The sequence below is a fragment of the Toxorhynchites rutilus genome, chromosome 1, assembly GCF_029784135.1.
Source record: "Toxorhynchites rutilus septentrionalis strain SRP chromosome 1, ASM2978413v1, whole genome shotgun sequence".
In the NCBI taxonomy this organism is placed as follows: domain Eukaryota; kingdom Metazoa; phylum Arthropoda; class Insecta; order Diptera; family Culicidae; genus Toxorhynchites; species Toxorhynchites rutilus.
Window position 1 is genome coordinate 104,619,627 of NC_073744.1, and position 23,112 is coordinate 104,642,738.

At 39.1% G+C, this 23,112-nt stretch overlaps 1 protein-coding gene across 3 annotated transcripts in view; it reads right to left on the bottom strand.

Moving 5' to 3' along the window:
- The window catches only part of LOC129768687 (uncharacterized), a 109,621-nt gene that overhangs the window by 38,147 nt on the left and 48,362 nt on the right, over window positions 1-23,112 (bottom strand). Inside the window, exon 2 of one of the 3 annotated variants that reach the window (XM_055770490.1) lies at window positions 3,473-3,626. The exons of the other annotated variants lie outside the window; for them this stretch is intronic. The gene's annotated coding sequence lies outside the window, so the exon portion shown is untranslated. The remainder of the gene's footprint in view (window positions 1-3,472; window positions 3,627-23,112) is intronic. 3 annotated transcript variants of the gene reach the window in all.

A 23,112-nucleotide genomic window follows, 5' to 3' on the forward strand; every position in this document is an offset into this window, starting at 1 on the left:
TTACATCCGTCATCAGTCCCTAAAGCGATAACCACGTTACAAATGTTGTATGGAAATCCTGAGAAAATAGTGCATAGTCTCCTGAATAAAGTACGTGCAACAGCTGCACCTAGACCAGATAAACTGGATACGCTGATAAATTATGGTCTAACAGTTCAAAATTTATGCGGTCATTTGCGTGCGGTTGGAATGGAGGCACATCTAATAATCCTACTCTTCTTCAGGAATTAGTTGATAAGCTTCCTCCCAATATAAAACTTGACTGGGCTCTTCACCAACAGCGGAATCCTGGTGCGGATTTGGGCACATTTGGTGATTATATGACAACAATAGTAGCAGCCGTGAGTAATGTGACGATAGCGACTGGCAAAGAAAAAGGATATGTAAATTTCCACACACAAGAAGAAAATACAAACCAATTTCACAACGACGATTACAGAATAAAAACCCACTCTGAACGATGTCCAATATGCGATGAAAGAGGTCATTTGGTACGCGATTGCATTGAATTTAAAACAATGAGTTTACAAGATCGTTGGAATACAGTCGAAGAGCTTCGTCTATGTAGACGATGTTTAATTTCTCATAAACGTTGGCCATGCAAAGTAGGGGTTTGCGGAATCGGTGGGTGCCCTTCTCGTCATTCCCGATTATTGCATCCTGGGAAACCCGATAATTCAGCTCCTCCATCTGTGGAAAGTGGAATTGTTTCGTTACATCGACAACCATCCGAGCTCATTCTTTTCCGTATACTACCAGTTACACTTCATGGTAAAATGGGTTCCATAGATACGTTCGCCTTTCTTGATAACGGCTCTTCAATAACGATGGTAGACCAGGCAATTGCAGAACAACTCGGTACGAGAGGCGAAAGTGCACCATTGTGCATGCAATGGACGTCAGGAGTGACCAAATTCATTGAGAGATCGCAACGTGTAAATATATCAATATCCGGGTTGAAAAGCAATAAAATATATACAGCTACGGATGTCCGCACCGTAGAAAATCTACAGCATCCAGAGCAGTCCGTTGATTATGGAAAATTATCAAAAACGTTCACCTATTTAAGAGGTCTTCCTATTAATTATAAAATATTGTGGAGTTTCCTTATAATCGAATGATGGCTGAAAAAAGATTGAAATGCCTTGAAAAAAGATTAGAGAAAAGTCCAAATTTATACAATGCTGTGAGGCGCTTAATTGATGATTATCAAACTAAAGGATATGCGCATAAGGTATCTTCCTTTGAAATGTCTAGGTTTGATGCGAAACGTACATGATTTCTTCCAATAAACGTGGTACTAAACCCTAAAAAACCGTCCAAAGTCCGTGTCGTATGGGATGCTGCAGCTAAGATGAACGGAGTCTGTCTAAACTCGCAATTGTTAAAAGGTCCCGACTTGCTAACATCACTTCCAGGAGTTCTCTTCCGTTATCGACAGCGAGCAGTAGCTATAAACGGAGACATCCAAGAGATGTTCCATCAAATTGTGATACGGGAATCTGATCGTTCTGCGCACCTTTTTTTGTGGAGGAATAGTTCCACGAGTCCTATCGAAGTTTTTTGTATGGATGTGGCAACATTTGGCTCGACGTGTTCACCCTGTTCGGCCCAATATATCAAAAATATTAATGCGGATGAATACCAAATAATGTATCCCAGAGCTGCAATGTCCATCAAAACTAACCACTATGTGGACGATTGCTTGGATAGCGTTGATACGGAAGAAGAAGCGGTCAAGCTGGCTCGTGAAATTAAGCTTATCCATAGCAAAGCAGGCTTTCAAATAAGAAACTGGCTATCTAATTCCAACAGTGTTCTGCAACAGTTGGGAGAAATCAATCCAGCGAATACGAAATCAATTTCGATAGGCAATAACAATACCACGGAGCGCGTATTAGGGATGATATGGGTCCCCACTGAAGATGTGTTGACATTTCTACTCACACTACCCGACAAATTGCAATCATTGAGAAAAGGAGTGTCCTAAAGGTCGTCATGAGTGTTTTCGATCCCTTAGGATTTGTTTCTCCATTCATTATTCACGGTAAAGTGATCATCCAGGAAATTTGGCGATCGAAAACAGATTGGGATGAGAACATTTCGGAACATATTTTTACTCGTTGGCAACAGTGGCTAACCGTGCTCCGAGACATCGAGCGGGTGAGATTACCCCGATGTTACTTCCCAGGGTACACGCCTGCCAGTTTTGATTCTATGAAATTGCACATTTTTTTGATGCTAGTGAGGAGGCGTTTTCTGCGGTTGGTTACTTCAGGATTATAGACCACGGTGAAATTCGTTGTGTACTCGTCGCTTCTAAAACAAAGGTTGCTCCCCTTAAACCATTATCAATACCGCGCTTAGAGCTACTTGCGGCTGTTATTGGAGCTAGATTAGCGAAGACTATAGAAGAAGATCACAGTTTACCAATTAAACGACGAATAATGTGGAGCGACTCCAGTACAGTCCTATCGTGGTACAGTCGGATCAACGAAGATATCGTCAATTTGTGGCATATCGTGTCAGTGAAATACTGAATGAAACATCAATAAAGATTGGAGATGGCTTCCTACACGTTTGAATGTGGCAGACGAAGCCACAAAATGGGGCAAAGGACCAACATTTAATTCAAATTGTCGCTGGTTTGCTGGGCCTGAATTTCTATACGAAAATGAAAGTGAATGGCCATCATTTCACCCTCCCCCACCGAACACCTGCGAAGAGCTGAGATCTGTTCATGTTTCCCGTAACCTGAGCATTGAATCTATAGTAGAATTCGATCGATTTTCACAATGGCAACGTTTAGTCAGAAGTGTGGCATATATTTGTCGATTTCTTGAAAATGCTAAGTCTTGCTGGCATCGTCGGAACGGACATAATCCTAAGAAAACCGGACTTAATGGTGATGAGCTTAAACGAGCTGAGAATATCATTTGGCGGCTTGTTCAGCTCAAGGCATTTCCTGACGAAATGATAACCTTGAAGAGAAACGAGACGCTTCCTTCAGAACAACAACAGAGCTTGAACAAAGTAAGTCGAATATTCAAACTCTCCCCATTTTTGGATGAGAATAGCGTGATGAGAGTTTCCGGCCGGATAGAAGCAGCACCATTTGCTCCTTACGATTTAAAGTTTCCCATTATAATACCAAAACGACATCACTGTGCTGGATTACTTTTGAAATGGTATCATGTGTATTACCGTCACGCAAATAACGAGACCGTGATTAATGAAATCCGTCAAAAATACCATATGTCAGAGCTACGTGTAGAAGTGCGTAAAATAAGCAGCAAATGTGGGTGGTGCATAATACACAAAGCCGTTCCTAGGGCACCGAAGATGAGCCCCTTGCCCGCTGCTCGATTACAGCCGTTCATTCGACCTTTCACATTCACAGGGTTGGATTATTTGGCCCCTACCCTGTAAAACAGGGAAGAGCTACAGTGAAGCGATGGGTGGCGCTATTCACCTGTTTAACAGTGCGCGCAGTCCATCTGGAAATCGTTGCAACTTTGTCCACGGATTCGTGCAAAAAGGCTATACGACGCTTCATTGCACGAAGAGGAGCACCATCGGAAATATTCAGCGACCAAGGAACCAATTTTATAGGAGCCAGCAGGAAACTGAAACAAGAAATAAAAGAAATCAATAATGAATTGAGCAGCACATTCACTGACACAAACACAATTTGGCGATTCTACCCTCCAGGTGCACCTCACATGGGAGGCTGTTGGAAGAGAATGGTTCGGTCAATTAAAACTGCATTGAATTCTCTTCCCACTCAACGAATTCTGGATGAGGAGACCTTTTCAACTCTTTTAGTTGAAGCTGAATACATGGTTAATTCGAGACTATTAACATATATGCCAATCGAGGGCTCGGACGAAGAATCATTGACTCCAAATCATTTTATTATGCTTAATTCTAATGGTGTACGGCAGCCCATTAAAGCACCAACAGACGAAAGAACTGCGCTCAGGGATAGCTGGAAATTTCTTCAGTATATTTTGGATCATTTTTGGCGTCGGTGGATAAAAGAATACTTACCCACTATCACCCGTCGCACGAAGTGGTTCGCGAATGTGAAACCCATTGCAGTTGGGTCACTAGTTCTTATTGCAGATGAAACACACAGAAATAAATGGATTCGAGGAAAGGTTATACGAGTATTTCCAGGCAAAGACGGACGAGTAGGACGAGCAGATGTACAGATTACTCATGGAGTGATTCATCGACCAGCAACAAAACTTGCACTTTTGGATGTTGATACAGGATGTGTTACTGAGGCAGAACTTCCAGCAACACGAGGGGAGGCTTGTTGAATTGCTGGTAACCCTAAATCGTCTTCAAACATGTAACGTAGAGTTACGGAAGAAAAACGATTGTTTCTAGCCATTATGAAAGTAACGTTCATTGTTAAGTGTTGTTCACTACAGGCCTGTTCACAAAATTATATTGTCAAGAGTTATTTAAACTATTTGTTGAAGGAATTATAATTGGAGGTGGACTTAATGTAAGAATCATTATATATATATATATATATATATATATATATATATATATATATATATATATTTTTTTTTTTTTTTTTTTTTGTGAATTATAATTAATTCAAATAAATTTGTAGCTTCAAGCAAACTCCATCACATTCCACGAGTTTCGCTTTGGGAACCATCCGAAAATTATAAAGTTTCTCCAACATAAGTACTGAACAATTATTTGCTAACAAACTGCAATTCATGAATGAACAGAAAATTCCTCCAAAACATCCCACACTTTTTTATACTTGCATTTACATATCCCTCGACTGTAGTTTTGTGTTTTGGATTCTCATAATATATTCATTTTTCTTCTCCTTTAGCATTTCATAATAAAATTCGGTGGAACTTAATTATTAGTTACAATTCAGCGCGAAGGTGACTGAGGATGAGAAATGGATCACAAGCGATAATTCTCGCTAAGTCTACACTTTTCTTTGTAATATTGTCGTAGGACTACGTCTAACCGAAAGATATAGGGGGTAAAATGAAAATCTAGGCACTGAATCGCAAAGATGTTTTCATCAATTAATAGGAAATATTACTACGCATCTATCACAAGGAAAAAGATCTATTTTTTCTTGAGATAAACAATTGAATAATTGAATCATTTGTTTGAGAAACCCCATAAGTCCACTTGGCGCATTTGGAGAAAATGACAAAAAACAGTTTTTCTCAAAATGTTGACCTAGTCCTTGTTGGTATGAGGTTCGATTATTAGACCCAAAACATATTATTTGGAACCATTACTTCATTAATATAACAGGTTAAGCTCATAATATAACGCTTCCAAGTTGGTGGACTTAAGGGGGTTTCTCAAATAAACGAGAAATCAGCAGTATATTCAGCGGTTTTGTAGTGATTTAATTCAATTTTATGTATTTTTAATGTTCATAATGCTCATACCAAGTAAAAATAGGTCTTTTTAATTTATGTTCTGCATTAAAGGAGAGTTGTTGCTCCAGGACTGACGTTAGACGATGACCAGATTCGAACCTTTCCCTTCGTATTTTTGTATGCCGTTCCATTGATTCTTGTCCTTTTTATGAACGCTGCTTTGTTTTCTGTTATCAGCCGAACACCACACTTACATTTCGGGATCGTGTTTGGGTGAGGATTGGACGATCTTTTGGAGAAGATCGATCTTGACGGATCGATTCTCAAAACGGCATAGGGATCGATTCACTGATTAAATCGTTAGTAAAGAATCGATCTTTACTGAATTCTGAAGGAAAATATCGATTTTCACGATTTTTTGGGGTATAAAGAATCGATCCAAAAAAATCGGAAATCGGAGACGGAAAGATCGATCTTCTAAAGATCGTTCCAAGATCGCCCAATCTTAGTCCGGTTCGGAATCCTGACATTCCGATTAAGTTGAGTTGTGTATGCTTATTACGACATCGGTAAACAATGAATGAAATTGTATATCTATCCCAGTGCTTCCCGTGGTGAAACAAAGGACTTTTCGAAACCCCAATTCACCATAGGTTCGTAGAACTAACTTTTTCTGAAATTTTTATGGTCAATGTAGGTACCCTCAAATATTCAAAAACTGCCAGAAAGTCAATTTTCATAAAAGTTACTTTTTAGTGGGTTTCTTAAACAAACCATTCAATTGTGAAATGTCAAGCATTGTCCAAATACACAATGTGCCACGTTTTGATTGGTCCAATTTTTGCTCCTTGAATGGTTCCGATCAAAAGGAGCAACCAGAGTAACTCCGGAATATAATTTGGATACAAGCAATGAATTATACTCTAAGTCACTCCCCTTGTGACTTAACCGCCAGTCGAATGAAATAAATTTGGCTGTTGCTTTCCGAAAATAACATTTTTGTCCTAACCGCGAAGCAGAGCTCATATGCTTAGGCCATTGTTCTAGGGTAGCGGCAACGGCGGCAACGGTGACAGCGGACGATCAGTTTTAATTTTGCACTAAGAGCCTCCGCAGACTACATCCTTCCATATGATCCGGTTCGATTCTCGTTCTGGCCGGGGGAATTTTTCGTCAAAGAAATTTCTTCCGGCTTGCACTGTTATCACGCGTATTCTAGAACTTGCCATTCCAGAATACATTCAAGGCGTTTTATCCGGCATAGAAATCTCAACTAAGTACTACTAATAAAAATGACGCAAGTAATACCTACGTTGAGAAGGCCAAAGTTCCAGTGGGATCGCTAGTGCCATCCAACAAATTCAACGGGGTCGATTAGAAGATCAATCAATGAACAATTCTGCGATTGGACTCATGAACTTGCGCTTAGTAAGAAAACGTGTTTGAAGGTATTGTTAACACAAAAAAAAACACATTTTGGGCGGGACGAAGTTTTCCGGGTCAGCTAGTACGTTATAAAACTGCATTGTTTCACTTTTCATTATTCATTTCTTTGTGTGGACACCAACTGGACAACATCGTTGCTGGACGGGCTGGACGGCGAGGGATCGAGTGCCTTTCTCAAGGCAAGAGGGCGGAGGTGGTAGCGCTGGAGTAAAATACAGTAGTGTTTTCAAAGGGCCTTTCTCAAGGCTAGAGACGAATGAACCGAAAAAGTTTAAAGTCTCTATAATACAATACCATTACCATTTCATTATTTTGAAAAGGATTTTATTCAACGCCACTATTTTTCAAATTGCACTACCTACGAAAAATACTTTTTGAATGGGAATGACGTACGAGACAAATATCGGGTCAGTTTCGCATTCGGGTAACTGTTATAATCAGGTAACTGTCGCATTCGGGTAATATTTATTAATTATTTATCACCGTCTTCGTCCTAAACGTACAGACTGAATAATGGATAATAATCTAGACAATAATCTTTATCTTAATTTTAAATGTGCTTTTGGACATATTAAGATCAAATTCGTCACTGATTTCATTAATCACACGAAGACACAAGTCGAACGGATTGTTGTAGCCGTAGTTGGTTCTGTGACGGGGAAGTGCCAACTGAGACGAACTCCGGAAACGCCGAGGTGGAACATAGAACGAGATTTGTTCCAGAAGTTCAGTACAGTCAATATTGCCTCGTAGCAAGTCGAAGACGAATAAGCGCTGCATGTTGACCTTCCTGCTGGATAGGGTCTCCAAGTCGATCAGTTGGCAACGATCGGAATAAGGAGGAAGATCGATAGGATCATCCCATGACGTGACGTAGTGCAAACCGTATGATCTTCCTCTGTATGCGTTCAATATTGATTATGTGCGATGTGTAGTATGGGCACCAGACGGAAGCAGCATACTCCAGTATACTGCGCACCAAAGAATAGTAGATCGTCTTCAAAACGTGTATATCGGTGAAATCGGAGGCGTGTCGGCGGATAAATCTAAGAGTAGCGGAAGCTTTAGCGGTTGTGATTCCTACATGTTCGTTGAACCTGAGTTTGGCGTCAATGGTCACTCCTGAATCACAGATAGATTTGACCTGGTCAAGCGAGTCCTCTTCATAAAATATTCGTGATAAGCAATGTTGTAACGGCGACTGAAGGATATGATCTTGCACTTCTTAGTATTGAGCTGCAAGCCGTTATCGCCACACCATGTTAGCACTGTGTTTATATCTTCTTGCAAGGCGACATGATCCAGGGGCGAGGTGATGTACCGATAAAATTTCAGATCGTCGGCAAAAGAAAGCTTAGAAGAAGAGAGCAGTGAAACAGGTCGTTGACAAAGAGGTTGAAGATCAGAGGGCCAAGGACGCTACCCTGAGGTACGCCAGACGTGATACTGAATGGTCTAGATTTTGTATAATTAACCATTACATACACGGAACGATCCGTCAAGTCCGACCATAACCACTTGTAACTGTTGGTGTAAGTGCCTGGGTGAGATGCACAAAACTAGCGCGTCTTGTGTCGAATAACGAATATAAAAACATGAAATGGGAAATATCTGAGCGTGGATAAGCGTGATGGTTCACCACTTCATGCCTCACAACGCCGAGATGATGCTACACTTCCCATGCCCGAGGACATCGGCACCGGCCACTAGGTGGCACTATTTTTATGGGCGAATGTCGACGGGTACCTAGTACCTAAGTACGGGCCTAGGGGGTATTCACGGGACCTAAGGTGAATGCCCAGAAACTTAAGAACAAGAGACTTCTAAAAAAACCTTGGAATCGGATGGTCAACCGAGTGTCACGCGTTGAAGAAAGGGAAGTCGTGAATACAAAAGAATCGCGATGAATAGAGCGAATAGTCGCGTAAAATAAAAATGATCGGTTTCGAAGATAGTAAGAAGTTTGGTGGTACGATTTCGCGAGTGCTCGCGAATAAGCGAAAAGTTCGCGAGTGAGTTGAAAACCTCTACGACATTTTGGAGGTTTTGGAAAAGCTCCAGTGAATCGTCTACACGCGATTCTGGTCCAGCTTCCCGGGAAAACGACAGGTGAGTGTAGGCTAAGGAAGTGGGTGAAAAGGTAGCGTGATTGCACGGATTAGGTGTTTCCCTGACCGCGTAGTCGTTCGTAAACCGTCCCTGAGGAATTCATACAGGGAGTTTTGTGTGTGCCACTAAGCACTCAAGCTGACAACTTACACACTCCATAAACCAATCGGGAAAGCTCATATGCTTCATTTTGTTGATAGCTGTAATATGCGGAACAGTGTCGAATGCCTTCGAGAAATCAATGTACACCGAATCTACTTGACGCCTGAGCTCTATTTCACGAGATAGAGAGGTGACGTAACACATGACGTTAGTCGTGGTACTCCGATGTTTCATGAAGCCATGCTGGCTATCGGAGATGATCGAAGATAACACGTTGTACAACACCTTGTGTACTAACTTTTCGAAGACCTTGCTCAAACAACTCAGTATTGATTTTTTTTATTCGTTTACTATGACGTTACATCCCATTGAGATTAGATCTGATTCACTACTCTTCTCCAATAAACCCGATCCATGGCCGCAGTTCTCCAACTCCAACTCAACTGCACCGATTCTTGCCAAGTCCTGCTCCACCTGGTCTAACCACCTCGCTCGCTGGGTTCCTCTCCTTCTTGTTCCTACCGGATTCGATGCGAACAACATCTTTGCAGGGCTACTGTCCGGCAATCTTGCAACATGCCCTGTTCGTCGCACTCGTCCAGTCTTGGCGACTTTCTGGATGCTGGGTTCGCCGTAGAGTTGCGCCAGTTCGTGGTTCATTCTGCTTCTCCATACTCCGTTTTCCTGTACACCACCATATATTGTTCTGAGCACTCGGCGCTCGAAAACACCCAGCGCTTTTGAGTTCTCTTCAAGCATCGGCCGAGCCCATAGAGAACAACCGGTCGAATTAGCCCGTAGTAGACACGACTTCCATTGTCTATGCGTCTTCGAATTTCACGGCTGTTGTTGTTGTCAGTTATTATCAACGAGCCCAAGGTAGACAAATTCCTCTACCACCTTGAGCTCGTCGCCGTCGATCACAACACTACTACCAAGAAGAACTCTGTTAAGATCAGTCCCTCCTGCTAGCATGTATTTAGTCTTAGACGCATTGATCCCAAGCCCAATCAGCCCTGCTTCGTGTTTCAGTCGGATATACATACCGGCTACCGTCGCATGATTTCTTCCGATTATGTCCACGTCGTCGGCGAAGCAGATGAACTGATTAGACTTGTTGAAAATCGTGCCCCGCATATTGAAGCCCGCTCTCCGCATAACACCTTCCAGCGACACGTTGAAGAGCAGACAGGAGAGTCCATCGCCGAAGTCTTCTGTGAGTCTCAAATGATTCCGACAACTTACCTGAGATCCGCACACCGTTCATTGTTGCCTGAATCAGTCTTGTCAGCTTTCGGGGTTTCACTTTTCATTATTTTGAAAAGGATTTTATTCAACGCCACTATTTTTCAAATTGCACTACCTACGAAAAATACTTTTTGAATGGGAATGACGTACGAGACAAATATCGGGTCAGTTTCGCATTCGGGTAATTGTTATAATCAGGTAACTGTCGCATTCGGGTAATATTTATTAATTATTTATCACCGTCTTCGTCCTAAACGTACAGACTGAATAATGGATAATAATCTAGACAATAATCTTTATCTTAATTTTAAATGTGCTTTTGGACATATTAAGATCAAATTCGTCACTGATTTTATTAATCACACGAAGACACAAGTCGAACGGATTGTTGTAGCCGTAGTTGGTTCTGTGACGGGGAAGTGCCAACTGAGACGAACTCCGGAAACGCCGAGGTGGAACATAGAACGAGATTTGTTCCAGAAGTTCAGTACAGTCAATATTGCCTCGTAGCAAGTCGAAGACGAATAAGCGCTGCATGTTGACCTTCCTGCTGGATAGGGTCTCCAAGTCGATCAGTTGGCAACGATCGGAATATGGAGGAAGATCGATAGGATCATCCCATGACGTGACGTAGTCGGTGTTGTTTTTGAGAGCGTTGGAGATGTAATTTTTGCTAATAGGATATTTGATAAGTTATTTAAATTGTAGTGTGTAGTCCTACGTCTCTACGGTTATGTCTCTGACATTACCCACCCGTTTTTTTCCCCAAATGATTTTCAATGTGATTGATTGTACCGATGGATTCAACAATATCTCAGTTTTTATGATTTTAAAATTCTCGTTGATCTTTCATCAAATCCTGGATACAATAATCCAATGAATTGGATACGTCAGACAGAAATCTGTATTCAGTTATTCAGTTATTGAGCTATTTACTCAATAAAAATAATTCCTTTTCCGCATCGATGATTGATAACTAGATTGTTTGCATCATACGCGACTAGTGTTATGCGTATACACTACTTTCCTCGTTCCCACATATGAAACGTTCATTTAACTCGGGATGGGATCGCCTGACATTAAACCTGTTGAACTAGTATTAAAAATTTCACTTTCTGCTGTGATAATGAAAGGTGGCTCACGCTATCGTTGAGATTGTTTTCGTCTGCTCCGCTTATCAACGGTTGCATCATCGAATAGAAAAAGTTACGTAGTAGTTGATCTGAAATGTATATAACTGCAATATTTGCAAAATTAATATCCATTATATACTTTGCCTCGAGATAATATAGGAACAATTTTAAGCATGATCTATTTACTAAATCCGGCATGATTGGCGGAGAAAAAGCTTTATTTCAAGTATACTCAATACGCTGCCGTTTGACCTCGTCGAATAAAAAACGGCTATGCTTGATTTCGCTAAATGAAAGTTGTTTCCAACTCAGAACTCTACATCTGATTGGGCTTGGGTGTTGGCAACGAAACTATTGCTTGTTTTACCTTCTCTATCGTTTCCCCTCACAACCAAGTTTGTTCCTGGAAATCACACTGAGATAAGTGAAAATACAGAAGCATGTTTGGTGAGAGAACAGTTCTGAAGGTCCCATTCAATTTATTAATAAGCTCGATAATCGTTTTGCTGATTAAGCCCTGCGAATTTTGATCGTTTATAGAACCATGTAATATCATGCCCGGGAATTGATTTGTGAATTATAATTCATAATGTTAGCCGTCTCATTTACTTACAACAATCAGCAGAACAACTCACGCTGTAATGGCTGCTAGCTAGAACATGATTGGACTTGATGAAGGGTGAAATCGGTTTCCTGAGACACTTTGTTTTGTATATTTCCGAATTAATGTTGTCATTCGACACAAAAAAGAATGAAGTGTTGTGTCAGAAATACGAATTCATGAACTGCAACCTGCCCCACGCAAACGTTTTTTAAAAATACTACATGGGCTGAAAAGTACCGGGATTTTTAATGAAAACAATAATTTTTTGGACAAAGCTGTATTTATTCATCAACATAGTTTACTTCAAGGGCAATACACTTGGTATAGCGAGTTTCTAACATGTCAACTCTCTTTCTGTAACGCGAAACGTTCCATTGTCACAAAACATAGAAAGAAGTCGATTACGATTACGCTTCAACAACGCCAAACCGGCTGTTGAGTCATCAACGCGCCGCTGTTTTTGGTCGATGGTCAACAAACGCGGCACCCATAGCGTGGATAACTTTTTCATGCCCCAAATGCCGATAAACTGTTTTTCTCGAAGTGGAATAACATTTCGTCAACCACTGTATTGATTGTTCAGCAGTTTTCCCATGAAAAAACAGGAAGTGGGTTATATCTATGGTATAACCGCAAGGGTGACGTAGGACTATCGTTGATTTATAGATCATTTGTATGAAGTTGAATCTGAATTCATTCTGAATGAATTAATATTTGGAGAACTTCGAAAACGAGAGCGTTACGTTGGAGGCACAAGGTTTTATGCATCCAATATTGGATACGGAAATATCCTACTGATGGGGAAGAATAATCTTCAGAAGCTATCCTGTTGATTGCGATTGATTGAAAAATCACAAAACCTAATGTATTTGGTCACAGTGTTACATGGATAGAAAACATTAAAATAAACTCTTTCACATGAATATATTTTGAAAATTCCCAAAGGAACTGGCAGATTATTTTCAGTAACGATTAGATATTTCCACATTTTCCTCGATACTGGAAGCCCACTAGTGGTTAATGCCAACTCGATAATCACCTGTTAATAGTACTTGATTGAAAAATATTTGGTCACAGTGTTACATGGATAGAAAACATTCAAATAAACTCTTTCACATGAATGTATTTTTAAATTCCCAGAGGAACTGGCAGATTATTTTCCAGCAATGATTAGATCTTTCCGGAACTTTCTCGATGCTGAATGGCATCCAAACGGAAAGAATTCTGCGCGTGTATGTGTCGATCCTTCGCCGTCCACCTCCTCCAGCACGTTAGGCGATGTTGTCTTGTCGATGTCCTCACGAAAAATGAATGTGTCTCACCACCAGAATATCGCCTAAGTATGCTTTTTGTGTGTGATTGAATCGAGAGAAGGTGTGGTTTACGATGGCAATTTGGAAGGCAAACTAGAGGGGAATGAACTCTCTGAGCTCGGAACTTTCGGCGAATGAGCAATAATCGATTGCGGGCGCATACAATATTGGATACGGAAATATCCTACTGATGGGGAAGAATAATCTTCTGAAGCTATCCTGTTAATTGCGATTGAATGAAAAACCACAAAACCAAAAGTATTCGGTCACAGTGTTACATGGATAGAAAACATTCAATTAAACTCTTTCACATGAATATATTTTGAAAATTCCCAAAGGAACTGGCAGATTATTTTCAGTAACGATTAGATATTTCCACATTTTCCTCGATACTGGAAGCCCACCAGTGGTTAATGCCAACTCGATAACCACCTGTTAATAGCACTTGATTGAAACATATTTGGTCACAGTGTTACATGGATAGAAAACATTCAATTAAACTCTTTCACATGAATATATTTTTAAAATTCCCAAAGGAACTGGCAGATTATTTTCAGTAACGATTAGTTATTTCCACATTTTCCTCGATACTGGAAGCCCACCAGTGGTTAATGCCAACTCGATAACCACCTGTTAATAGCACTTGATTGAAACATATTTGGTCACAGTGTAACATGGATAGAAAACATTCAATTAAACTCTTTCACATGAATATATTTTGAAAATTCCCAAAGGAACTGGCAGATTATTTTCAGTAACGATTAGATATTTCCACATTTTCCTCGATACTGGAAGCCCACCAGTGGTTAATGCCAACTCGATAACCACCTGTTAATAGCACTTGATTGAAACATATTTGGTCACAGTGTTACATGGATAGAAAACATTCAATTAAACTCTTTCACATGAATATATTTTTAAAATTCCCAAAGGAACTGGCAGATTATTTTCAGTAACGATTAGTTATTTCCACATTTTCCTCGATACTGGAAGCCCACCAGTGGTTAATGCCAACTCGATAACCACCTGTTAATAGCACTTGATTGAAACATATTTGGTCACAGTGTTACATGAATAGAAAACATTCAATTAAACTCTTTCACATGAATATATTTTGAAAATTCCCAGAGGAACTGGCAGATTATTTTCAGTAACGATTAGTTATTTCCACATTTTCCTCGATACTGGAAGCCCACCAGTGGTTAATGCCAACTCGATAACCACCTGTTAATAGCACTTGATTGAAACATATTTGGTCACAGTGTTACATGGATAGAAAACATTCAATTAAACTCTTTCACATGAATATATTTTGAAAATTCCCAGAGGAACTGGCAGATTATTTTCAGTAACGATTAGTTATTTCCACATTTTCCTCGATACTGGAAGCCCACCAGTGGTTAATGCCAACTCGATAACCACCTGTTAATAGCACTTGATTGAAACATATTTGGTCACAGTGTTACATGGATAGAAAACATTCAATTAAACTCTTTCACATGAATATATTTTGAAAATTCCCAGAGGAACTGGCAGATTATTTTCAGTAACGATTAGATATTTCCACATTTTCCTCGATACTGGAAACCCACCAGTGGTTAATGCCAACTCGATAACCACCTGTTAATAGCACTTGATTGAAACATATTTGGTCACAGTGTTACATGGATAGAAAACATTCAATTAAACTCTTTCACATGAATATATTTTGAAAATTCCCAAAGGAACTGGCAGATTATTTTCAGTAAAGATTAGTTATTTCCACATTTTCCTCGATACTGGAAGCCCACCAGTGGTTAATGCCAACTCGATAACCACCTGTTAATAGCACTTGATTGAAACATATTTGGTCACAGTGTTACATGGATAGAAAACATTCAATTAAACTCTTTCACATGAATATATTTTGAAAATTCCCAGAGGAACTGGCAGATTATTTTCAGTAACGATTAGTTATTTCCACATTTTCCTCGATACTGGAAGCCCACCAGTGGTTAATGCCAACTCGATAACCACCTGTTAATAGCACTTGATTGAAACATATTTGGTCACAGTGTTACATGGATAGAAAACATTCAATTAATCTCTTTCACATGAATATATTTTGAAAATTCCCAAAGGAACTGGCAGATTATTTTTCAGCAATGATAAGATCTTTCCGGAACTTTCTCGATGCTGAATGGCATCCTAACGGAAAGAGTTCTGCGCGTGTATGTGTCGATCCTTCGCCGTCCACCTCCTCCAGCACGTTAGGCAACGATGTTGTCTTGTCGATGTCCTCACGAAAAATGAATGTGTCTCACCACCAGAATATCGCTTAAGTATGCTTTTTGTGTGTGATTGAATCGAGAGAAGGTGTGGTTTACGATGGCAATTTGGAAGGCAAACTAGAGGGGAATGAACTCTCTGAGCTCGGAACTTTCGGCGACTGAGCAATAATCGATTGCGGGCGCATACAATATTGGATACGGAAATATCCTACTGATGGGGAAGAATAATCCTCTGAAGCTATCCTGTTAATTGCGATTGATTGAAAAACCACAAAACCAAATGTATTTGGTCACAGTGTTACATGGATAGAAAACATTCAATTAAACTCTTTCACATGAATATATTTTGAAAATTCCCAAAGGAACTGGCAGATTATTTTCAGTAACGATTAGATATTTCCACATTTTCCTCGATACTGGAAGCCCACCAGTGGTTAATGCTAACTCGATAACCACCTGTTAATAGCACTTGATTGAAACATATTTGGTCACAGTGTTACATGGATAGAAAACATTCAATTAAACTCTTTCACATGAATATATTTTTAAAATTCCCAAAGGAACTGGCAGATTATTTTCAGTAACGATTAGATATTTCCACATTTTCCTCGATACTGGAAGCCCACCAGTGGTTAATGCCAACTCGATAACCACCTGTTAATAGCACTTGATTGAAACATATTTGGTCACAGTGTAACATGGATAGAAAACATTCAATTAAACTCTTTCACATGAATATATTTTGAAAATTCCCAGAGGAACTGGCAGATTATTTTCAGTAACGATTAGATATTTCCACATTTTCCTCGATACTGGAAGCCCACCAGTGGTTAATGCCAACTCGATAACCACCTGTTAATAGCACTTGATTGAAACATATTTGGTCACAGTGTAACATGGATAGAAAACATTCAATTAAACTCTTTCACATGAATATATTTTGAAAATTCCCAGAGGAACTGGCAGATTATTTTCAGTAACGATTAGATATTTCCACATTTTCCTCGATACTGGAAGCCCACCAGTGGTTAATGCCAACTCGATAACCACCTGTTAATAGCCGCGCGTGTATGTGTGTATAGCGATGTCTTCCCAGGGAACCGTTTGTGGCATCACTCTCCTCCTGATAGATTCCCTTCTGGCCTAGGGTGCACAAACAGGCTCTTGGTGACACCGTTCATCCGCGCTTTCATGATAAATAAAGAGCTTCACCGCAACAGCGACAACATGCTCCAATCGCTGTTCAATTAGAACTGAGTGGATTTCCGAGCGCCGCTCGCTTATATACCGATTCGTGATTTCAATAGCCTGTTTTGAAAGCAATTTTAAGACTATTGAAACAAGTTTTTGGATCAAAAAGTAACAAGTATATAACGCGTAGACATTTTATCTTTCGAATGAAGTGTTTATCATACCATTTCGTTCAGTTGTTTAGGAGCTATTAACGCTCAAAATCTCGGTCTCCGGCGTAACGCTTTCGTTTTCGAAACTTTGATTTTACACCCCGGTATAGAAATGAAAGACGTAGTCCTACGTCAAAACAATGTTTGATCAAAATACGATATTCCTTTTTTCCATTTTTTATACGAATGCTCAGGTAGTACACTTAAAGAACTGTAGCAAGCAAATAATCGAAAGGTCATGAAACTTCTCAAATAACATAGTGACAGATGAACCTCTCGAAATGAATCTTGTTCATTTTGACGTAGGATTACGTCTTTCGGGAACATATTGGGGGTACAAATTGAAAAACCAAAATCGATAGCATCGTGAAAAATATCCAATTTCAAACGCCTATTGCTGAATCATTTCATGATGGATTGATGAGATTTTTGCGTCAATCGATTTCCATAACAATTTTTAATTGAATAAATGAATGTATGTCATGAAAATAACTATCGAACAATTTAAAAATAACCCCTATGCTAACGGAAATACCCAGTTCTGACTGGTTGGAATTGACGACACAAGCGGCGGCTTATGTACTTACAATTATTGCTCAGTTATTTTCTGAAGGGCATTCATGCATCAATCGATTTGAGCACTCCATAACAATTCATCACAATTAATAAAATAATACATTATATGAAACTTTCAAATCTATCAAACTATCAAACACTCGAAATATCTCTCAACGGAAATGCCTCGTCCTGATTGTTCGACACTGAAGATACAAGCTTGTACTCAAAAATATTTCTCAGTCATTTTTAATAGATTCACGAGAGTTTTGCATCAATCTTTTTGGGCACTCCATAACAATTCATTACACTGAAAACGAATAAAATTATATATTTTATGAACCTTGAGTCAAGAGAGATGCACCACGATTGATATGAGGTACATACTAGGGGGGCGTCGCTGATTAATGGTCAGTTATACCCCAATAGGAAGTATCCTGTGTCGGCCACACATACACATAGAGCACTGGAGACACTCCCAATTATGAAAATCTTTCTAATACTAACCTCGAGCCTACCGCGAGTAATCGGTTACATATTACTAACATAGTCGTGACACACAAATTGTCAAAATATTGAACTCCCGGCCCCGTCAGGCTAACGCCTTATGTGCCTTAATAAAACATATATTTTGGAAAAAAAAATATATATTTTATGAAACTACAAATTTCAAAACCAAGGTGCCTGGGAGAAATCTGCATCGCAAACACATGAAAGAAGAGGGAGCTCTTGTTCCCACCGAAATGTGTTGCCTAACGAGAACGAGAAATGTCGAGAAAAAGTCGAGGCGAGAAAAAATGGAACAGTGAAGAAATTTTCGAAAAATTGATTTCACTTCCATTTTGAGCCCCTCATTTTTCATATTGGGTGTACAAATAAGTCCCAACGGGTCAACTGAGGAGTCTAAATTTATGGTGATAATAAGGATTGAATTAATACAAGTTCAATGCTCGTGTTGTCAAATGATATGATATTTCTCCTTCTATATATATTGTCGATATGGGTCTCGGGAAGGTTAATGTGTAAAAAGAGAAATTTTGATAGCTCTTCGAAACCAGTAAACATTACCCGATTGTTCAGTAAAATTATTATTATTCTTCACATGCAAATTTATAACCACTTTTGGTTGCCGCGCGAATCGATTTATGGTTTTTCACTCAGCTCAAACAACCATCGAGTTAAAAGTTCTTGCAAAAAACACCTCGTTCGTGTTCTGACAAGGTTGAACGTTGGATGACTGCATCATTTTGAAGATTTCTTGCGTCCTAAAATAATATGCAATGTTATGAATTGGTGTTCTAAACACCACGATTGATATGAGGTACAGACTAGGGGGGCGTCGCTGATTAATGGTGAGTGATACCCCAATAGGAAGTATCCTGTGTCGGCCACACATACACATAGAGCACTGGAGACACTCCCAATTATGAAAATCTTTGTAATACTAACCTCGAGCCTACCGCGAGTAATCGGTTACATATTACTAACATAGTCGTGACACACAAATTGTCAAAATATTGAACTCCCGGCCCCGTCAGGCTAACAACTTATGTGCCTTAATAAAACATATATTTTGGAAAAAAAAAATATATATTTTATGAAACTACAAATTTCAAAACCAAGGTGCCTGGGAGAAATCTGCATCGCAAACACATGAAAGAAGAGGGAGCTCTTGTTCCCACCGAAATGTGTTGTCTAACGAGAACGAGAAATGTCGAGAAAAAGTCGAGGCGAGAAAAAATGGAACAGTGAAGAAATTTTCGAAAAATTGATTTCACTTCCATTTTGAGCCCCTCATTTTTCATATTGGGTGTACAAATAAGTCCCAACGGGTCAACTGAGGAGTCAAAATTTATGGTGATAATAAGGATTGAATTAATACAAGTTCAATGCTCGTGTTGTCAAATGATATGATATTCCTCCTTCTATATATATTGTCGATATGGGTCTCGGGAAGGATAATGTGTAAAAAGAGAAATTTTGATAGCTCTTCGAAACCAGTAAACATTACCCGATTGTCCAGTAAAATTATTATTATTCTTCACATGCAAATTTACAACCACTTTTGGTTGCCGCGCGAATCGATTTATGGTTTTTCACCCAGCTCAAACAACCATCGAGTTAAAAGTTCTTGCAAAAAACACCTCGTTCGTGTTCTGACAAGGTTGAACGTTGGATGACTGCATCATTTTGAAGATTTCTTGCGTCCTAAAATAATATGCAATGTTATGAATTGGTGTTCTAAACACCAAAATTGCATTTCATTCATTGTAATATTCAACATTTGTAAATCTGTGAAAGGGCCATAACATTTGCATCACTTGTGATGTTTTTTTCGTGGATTTCGACCAATTAGGCACTATAATGAAATTCTTATCCAATCCGCCAATCTGATGATGCTTAGAGGGAAGTAAATAAGCGTTCTTCCTATGTCTCGATGTGACTGAGTAAGGCTCGAATTGTGTCTGTTTGGTGCTTTTTGTACCTCTTTTACACAACGATTGAATAACGAAAAGTTACGATTGAGGAATAAAGCGAATGTTTTTGAATAAATAAACCATACGAAACACAAACTGGAAACATGAGCTTTTATAGTTTCGCTAGGTACTCATTCAAGCGGTGATACTCAAACACGGAGACGCTTCAATTACTTGAGAAGGGAAACCCACCGGTAAAAAATAAACGAGTATATGGGTCTTACTGTGCTAGTAGGAGAGAGTCTGCTTATGGTGTTTTGTAATGACGAGGTGTACATTATGATTAAAGCAAATGAGAACTATTTTCGTGCATTTACTTTCAAGTTCTTATATTTCTATAAAAGGTACAGTTAAAAAATGAACATAATCATTCAATGACAATGTTTTTCATATATCTTTATAATGCACGTTTTTGCACTTTTCGAGTGGTATGTAGTGAAAAATTGATAAAAACCTTCTACAGTGGAACCCCCATTATCTGCGGAATTGAGTGGAAATAGCAAATAACACGTACCACACGTACAGAGTTATCTGGAAAGGTACAGATTTTTTCATTATTTTTGGTACAGATTCTGTACGATACAGTCACAGATTTTCGTCAAAAAGTACAGATTGGTACATATTTTCCCACGTTTCTTATTTCTTACATTTGAACAAAACAAAATTAAGGTACATGATGACTTTTACGCCGTAGTACCGCTTGGTGCTGCTGTTCATAAAGGCATCTTCAATGCAATAATTGATAAATTTCATAAGGACGAAATTCGTTGTGTTAGAAGCGTTTCCAGAGTCCTACGGGTCTGGAGAATGAATTCCGTACCCTAGAGGTAAAATTACCCTATAAGGAAATCATTGTTTAAAAAAAAAATGAGTGGGTTACATCTATGATATAACCGCAAGGTTGACGTGGGACTACCTTAGCGTAGCAATCATTTGTTTGCATTAATTAAATTTTTGGTTGAATGAAACTATTCCCGAATTCAATTGAATTCAATATATTTGCTTTGTGAATAAAAAGATTGTCTAATTATATATAAGGTCAATTCATGCGTTGTGATAGATTATGTTCTTCGTTACAAGTAAATTTAGTGAGTCCTTTTACATTTCGTATGATGCCGAGGAAAAAATATGTGAACGGAAGAATTATCAAATGATTATTTTATTTTACGTTTCCTTCTGATGTTTGCATCTCTCAAGTGTATGTACTTCTCGAATCGCGAATTTGCTTGATTTGATGAACTTCAGGCACTCAGTTTCGATTTTGACATGTACGTCGAACGCATATTGTTTAATCAATAGACGTCATCGCAGCTATTGGTTATCAACATCTTGCCGAATCATCAAATGGTATACGTAGTAATTCAGAGAGCAGAAGATATGAAGGCATATCCTTCAAAGCAAGCTTGAATAACCGAGCCAAAGCGTGGTATTCGTACCCGCTTTTGTAATCCGTGTTAGGAAAACACTTTTCGGAGTGCAAAAAAAACATACGAGTGCAGAAGTACCCCCGGAAGACCGTGTTAAGGAAACATATTCTAGTTTGCACAAAGGCAAGCGAGTACAAAAGTACTCGCAGTTTGCATTTATTTGCAGAGCCGATTTACCCTGACATCTTGGTTTTGAAGTCTGTGCTAGGCAAACACATTTCAGTCGGAACAAAAATGCCCCCGACTTGCATGAATTTGTAATGTCAATTTCCCAGACACCTTGGTTCTAAAGTCTGTGTTAGGGAAACACATTTCAGTCGGAACAAAAATACCCCCGACTTTCATGTATTTGCAATGCCGATCTCTCAACGCTGCTTGGTTTTGAAGTCTGTGTTAGGGAACATATTTCGGTGAGAACAAAAGCTCCCATGCTTTCACGTATTTGCAATGCCGATTTCAAATGGCCAATCAAAATGAGGCAGTAAGGGCGTTTAGATAACGCTTAACATTTTACAGTTATTCAATAGTTTATCTCATGAAAAATAACATTTAATTAATTGCGATAGAAGCGTAGAAATATTCCCTATCAATTGATGCAAACATCTTTCCGATCCAGTAAGAAATGTTCGAGTGATAAGCATTCGGAATCTTTCATTTTTTCCTGCATGTTCTGTGTTTAGGTTTTCATTTTACCCCCCATATACTCCGGTTAGACGTAGTCCCACGTCAAAATGAGCATTTGCAAGATTGGTGGACAAAAATTTAATGTCTAAAAATAATTGGCGGTTCGCGTGCTTTTTTGGCGCTTCGATGTAACGACGTTTGTAACGTTCTCACTACGCCTCACTTCTCGGCAATTTTTTTTTCTGAATAAAATCAGAACAAAAATAAGCTTCGGAATCGGCTTAGCAACGATACGATGAACACTATTTTGAGATAAAAAAATTTGATTAAACATAGTGGCTATGTATAATAGGGTGGCAATGGATGGAAAAAAATCATCATCGAATTTCAAAAACCGACCATATCCAATTTGTTTATTGGCCCGAAAAATTACCTGTGCAATGTTTCAGCTCAATCGGACATGATTTAGGGGTGCCTCAAAGCGCTTAAAGTTTTGATTTTTTGATCCTCTGAAATCTTCCAACGGGGGAGCTAAGGAAATTTGGAAAAGCGAAAATTTTACAGCAGTAACAAGCAGTGTTGCCACAGATACATAATTATCTGGAAACGTGCAGATTTTCTCGTTATTTTTGATACAGCTTCTGTACGGTACAGGGTACAGATATTCGTCAAAAAAAATGTACAGATTCGTACAGCTTTTTTTCCGCATGTGAAATTTCTTACATTTCAACAAAACAACATTAAGGTAGATGACGACTTTTACGCCGCAGTATCACTTGGTGCTACAGATTATAAAAGCATTTACAATGCAATAATTGATAAGTTTCATAAGGACGGAATTCTTACAATGGTCGTCTAAAGGATTCGTGTCGTACGGTGGGACCGTGATGATGGGGGTTTCTAATTCCGTAATGCGCTTGAAAAAATCGATTACCCAGATCTAGTAGTCGTCAAATGTACATGTCATTCGCTGGCTTAGTGTGCTAGTTATGCATGTGAGAAAATCCCTGACTATCTTGCGCA